Source organism: Ixodes scapularis, unplaced genomic scaffold (assembly GCF_016920785.2).
Source record: "Ixodes scapularis isolate PalLabHiFi unplaced genomic scaffold, ASM1692078v2 PGA_scaffold0__279_contigs__length_252992795, whole genome shotgun sequence".
NCBI classification, from domain to species: domain Eukaryota; kingdom Metazoa; phylum Arthropoda; class Arachnida; order Ixodida; family Ixodidae; genus Ixodes; species Ixodes scapularis.
This window is the reverse complement of record NW_024609835.1, coordinates 174344690-174350383: the sequence shown is the minus strand read 5'-3', so window position 1 is coordinate 174350383 and position 5694 is coordinate 174344690. Positions and strand designations below refer to the sequence as shown.

General features: G+C 42.5%; 1 pseudogene; it reads left to right on the top strand.

Annotated features, from left to right (window-relative positions):
* Nucleotides 1–1955: 1955 nt before the first annotated feature.
* Nucleotides 1956–2602, top strand: LOC120840875 (annotated as a pseudogene).
* Nucleotides 2603–5694: the final 3092 nt, after the last annotated feature.

The window sequence follows — 5694 nt, the reverse complement described above, 5'->3', positions numbered from 1 at the left end:
CAGAAAACGCTCAAGCCGAAACGTTTTATGACACGGTCAATCAGAGAAGCGTTTCGTGTATATTCAAGTGGGGCGGCGGAGAAAAGCTCACCGGAGAAAAGCTCACCGGAGAAAAGCTCACCGGAGATAAGCTCACCGGAGATAAGCTCACCGCAAAACCGGCAGATACGGAGAAAAGCTCACCGGCCTTTGAGCTGATACGGAAAAAAGCTCACCTTTCTTTTTTTTAGATTAGCGGATTTTGCGTTAAACGTGGCAATTTAACAGAATTCGCATTCATCACTTCATTAAAAATAAATCATCCTTTTTGTAATATTCTTGAAGCTACTTGCGCATATTTACTAATTCCTCAGAAATCGGTAATCTCCCATTTTGTACATTAATGAAGCCGCAAGGGGTTATAAAACCAGAACATCGTACACCGGTAAACGAGACAACAATTTATTGACAGCTGAGGGTGCGCCGTCGGTAGCTCTGTCAGATAAAGAGGTGCGTTTTTTTGCGAGCTAATATGAATAGCGGTGGGGTGAACCGTTTCAGCTCCAAATATTATGTAGTGCCTAATATATAAGTAGGTGTTTGTTGATGTAATCAGTGGCGGCTAAGCTGTTCTTTTTCTGTTAATTTGACTAACAAACCTTTAGTTTCGAGAACAGCTTCGTCCTGTCGTGTTTGACCTATATAAGAAGACAACTTCTTATATAGGTCAAGAGTAACAACGGTGCCAGTGTGCAGCTCTGAAGGTCATGGGTGGTTCGCTGCAGAAGGGCACTTTCACGCAAAGGCAACGTGTGAAAACACCAGCACGAACGGCTAGAAAACGTTCATGTCCGTACAAGAAAGAAGCCTCGATATCCTACTGTCTGTTTTATCCTGCTTTCAAAGGTTAACAAAAGCCTCAAAGAGAATTTCAGGCACAGAGTTGTTGCGCATGCACTTTCGAATTTTGGGCATTTACAGTTTTGATTTTTAGGTCTTAGGCAGACATTATTGAGTTTTCGAACTTTTTCCTGTTCTTCAAGTTTATAAAGTTTTCAGTTAGGCTTTAGTTGCCAAGAAAGTAAGCCATAGAAAACACTCGCCCGCAATTATTAATTTGGGAGCAGTATACCTAAAAATGTTTATCAAATATTATATTAAATGACGTTTTCTTTTTTTACAAAGCTGACGAATTTTAATGACAAGAAATTTATACATTTTGCGCATAATCACGCAGCCTTCATATAAAAAGAAGAAAAAAATATCGATGAGCTTTCCTCCGCATACGCTCAATGGCCGGTGAGCTTTTCTCCGCATCCGCCGGTTTTTCGGTGAGCTTTTCTCCGGTGAGCTTTTCTCCGGGATTCATAAAAGTGACCATCCCGACTCCGGCATCGGATTGACGAAGTTTTACTCCCTGCGACCCCGATGGGTTAAATGCAATCCCCAGCAAGAAGCGTGCGTTTGTGTGTACTGCGCAAACTACAACCTCTGTGTCGCCTCTCTACAAAACGCTTCTGGCTCACAACTTGACGCAGCGGAATTGAACTCTGCATTCATTTGCAACCCGCCATCGCGCCAGTGCCTTTTAGGCGAATGTGACCATTGTCCCAAAGGCCAGTCTCTCACACTTGAAAAACTCAACATTTCCGAGGATGAAGAGATAGTTTTGGCAGCATGGGAGTCAGGCGAGCTCGTGAAGACTTTAGATCCGGTCACTTTTCTGGAGGAGCTTCGTGTGTCTGTCTCAAGGTGGATCATTCACAACCATATCAGACAGACGCAAGGCAAAGCCATCTATGAAGCAAAGCAGTGCGCGCAGCGTGGTAGCATTGTCTTCCACTTCGACTTCGCTGAAAACTGGACTGTTATCCTTCCTGAAGTGATTCAAGCGTACCACTGGAAAAAAAAAACAGGTCTCAATATTTACGTGTGTGGTGACTACTAGAAAGTCGACATACAGTTTTGCCGTCATCAGTGACGACTTGCACCATAACTCCGCTCATGCCTGTCTGGCTGTACAAAAAGTGAGAAAGTGGGTCGATGACAACCTTGCTGTCTACTCTCATTTGACTTGTGTAAGTGACGGAGCCGCCAGTCACTTCAAGAATCGCTTCCAACTTCATGAATTCCAAAAAAATGTTTTTCCCAAAGCACAATGGCTATTCTCAGCCACTGGGCACGGAAAAAACGCGTGTGACGGAGTTGGAGGACTCGTCAAACACCAAGCAACGCTTCACAACTTGAGACAGCTCCCAGGAAAGGCCATACAGTCTGCAAAATGCATGGTGAACAGTCTTTCCCAATAACTAAAAGGAGTGAATTTCACACTTTTGGACAAAGACGAGGTTGTTGAATTCCGTCAGCGCAAAAATGAAGAGTGGGTGGGAGCGCGCGCCTTTCCTGGTATTCAGTCGTGGCATGTGTGGCTATGCAAAACATCAGAAGCTTCGACCTGCGACTTGCAAGTGGCACAGACTGTCGGATCCCCTTGGAAGAAACTCTAAGTGCACACCGTCAGAAAATGTTTGCGCCAAAATCTGTTAATTTTGAAACCTATGAAGGCAGGAATCTGTTGTATATTATGTGCAATTTCTTATATTTAATGTTCAATTTATTATAACGTGACAAAGATGTGACAAACTATTACTGGCTATACTCGAATGAATAAAAAAATTACTTTTCTCTCAAAGTAAGAAGTCGCAATAACTGCGTCGCACCACAGGGATACACCGTGCCGAGCTTCGCAGAAGGGGCTCGGTAGAGGTGCTGTATCTATTACACCATCAATATAATGCGACATCTTTTTTAATGGATATTAACCCCCAAATAGAGTAGACTGACCGGTCAGAGTTTAAAAAAAATCGAGAACGGGTTTTTTTTTTTTTAAATCGCCCTTAAATTTTTTTTTTATTTTGGTGCTTGTCTCGTGTTTGCTTGCCAAAATCTCCCCAACCCGCACCTAAATAAATTTGAATTTTAGTTAATGTACTTCCATTTATGAGTAGCGTATTAAATGAAAATATGACGTTTGTGACTAAATTATTTCCTAAGATACAGGCCTGCAAATTGGGGGGAAAAACGGTCAAGAAGCCGAAATTTATGTTTTTTATTAATTTTTTTAAACATACTAAACAATAACAATATTTTTTTTCGCATTGCTAAGTACATACAGATTATACTAAAATATTATGAAACTCACCTAAGAAGTATAACTTTAGTTATTAATCACCAAAGTTGCCCCCTCCGGCTATGCAAGCAAATGCGACTTTCCACCTCTACGTGATGTACGATTTTTTGCGTTCGACAATTTTTTTTCTGGGTGAAAATAATTCTGATTTTGTTCATTTTGGACATCGGGAAACAACATATAAAATTATGAAACAAATTAAAAAGGTCGACCAGCCACCCCCTGTTCGATCTTATCTGAAATCACCCCGCTATGCTTCTAAAGGCGCGTTCACACTCTTGCAACCGAGTACGACCGAGAAAGACTTCTTGGGACCGGATGCACTGAGCGGAGCTGGTCCTAAGAGATCGCAAGAGGCTTAAAAACCGGTTTGGTCTCTCTCGGTCGCACTCGGTTGCAAGAGTGTGAACGGGCCTTTAAGCCGGTCTCTGTTTATTCCTAACTTAAAAAAAAAAAAAAAAAAAAAAAGATGACCCAGGCAAAACAAAAACATTGTCAGCTCTTCAAGTTTAAACTTTTTGAACAAGCGCTTTGATCAATATATTGCCACACCAATCACGGAAGAATGAAATAGAGCGGTTCAATATTTTTGTCATTCCGTTGAGCCAGCCATCGCCATAATATTTTGAGCCACCTTCACAAATTCGTAAATAACGAATGTGAAACACCCCATGATGATGCCAGGTCACGATTGGAACTCCACGTGTCCGACTTGAGAGTGAGAGCCTTGGGCCGAATCGACGTAAGGTCAATAATATACGCCACGTTTTCACTCAATTGGATGCGACAACAGACTTTCGCATCTTGCAACATTTTTGTGCCAGTACTTCCTGAATCATACAGAAAAACGATCCACTTTTCTGAAGGTTATCCAAGTGAGTAAGCTTCCCTAAAATGCTATTAAAATTATATGTATTTTTTTTTTATTTTTACCCCATCAATAGGGTTGATTTGTCTCCAGAGGTGCCCGAAATCGAAGAAAAGATCGTCATACCGCTTTGTTTTACTTTGTAGCTGAGATATGGTCTGCACATATACAAGACCTCCAAGTGGCGTGAATTCATTCTCAATAAGAGAGGTGGCGGGAAGGCCATGCGGATAAGGGAGAGGAAAATACTTTTGTTTTTTAGGCGCGTAGAATCCTTACATGTCGTTACGCTTATGTTATCTATTTCGCATGCCGTCAAGTCTGGCGGCCAATTCGGGAAGATAACTTTGTCAAATTAGAAAAAAAAGTAATGTATGACAAGAGTTCTTTTCATTTTAACAGATAACTTTTCTTATGCTTACTGCCAGACTCTGTTGCTAAATCTAACGAAAATCAATCAGAAATTACGCAGAAAGTACGTCCAAATATTCTCTATTAACGTTGGCGTGTGCCTCTTTTTTACAGTTTGAGGACGGAATGAGTTCGTTCATGCAGCGGCAATTTGTTCCGTACGCAATACTGTGCCGACTCGGAGGATGCTTTTATATTCAGAACTTTCGGAAGCCACTGGAAAATGCAGAGGTCACGTGGAAGACATTATACACCATTTACTCGGCGTTAATCGTGTCCTTTTTCTTTGCGTTTGAAATGTTCTCCATCATAAAAATTTCTTTCGTATTCAGAGACCTCTCCCGTGCCTTTACCGCGTCTCTCATGCTCCTTTTGCGCTGTATGCTCTGCTTGAAGATCTTGGTTAATACTGCCACCATGGCCACTGGGTCGAGCAGGCTTCTCGAGTTCTTCAGAAAATCGTCAACATACGAAACCATCTCAGGGTTCTCGCCAGCTAGTCGAGGCGTCCGAGGCCTCTGGAGGCACCGGTGGTCATTCTTTTGTCGATCCCTCGTTGTTTTGGGGGTGATAAGCACTTATGTAATGTTGACAATATATTTCACGGTCAGCGTAATGGAACTGCTCCCCGCAAATTTACGTTTTCTGGGTATACCCAGTGGTGTCTTGTTTGGAGTGAACTACATCCTATATGATGCTCTCCCCTACATCGTCCTGAGGTCCTGCTCTGCCGTCTTCGTGGATTATCTTCAGGCTCAGCTTAAAAGCTTTGAAAGTTGCTGCAAATCCCGGTCTGCTCGATGTGACAGGCAGTTGCCTCGACAACTTGAGGTCATTCGGTACAACCTTGGAGTCATCCGGGATCTGAAAGATTCCTTTAACGCCATCTGGCATGTACCCCTGGCAGCGATGTCTGCAGGCCTTATTCTTCTTGTCTGCGTCGTCTGGTATGCGATATTTTACGAAGGGCTCTTCGCGCCACAAATTACGTTGTCCGCATCGTACTGCCTGTATTCTTCGTTCGCCTTCATAGACATGGCCTGCGTCAGCCAAGCTCTGACTGATGAGGTAAGACAGTGACAACTGCGTTCTAAAAACAAAAATACATGTTTTCCTGCTCTTTTTCAGGCACAGAAACTCAAGAACGTCACAAAAATTGCGTTCACGTTTGAAGTAACGGATGGATACACGCAACAGGTATAAAGGTCGTTTGAAGAATAAAGAGTGTACACACAAAGACTTTCCC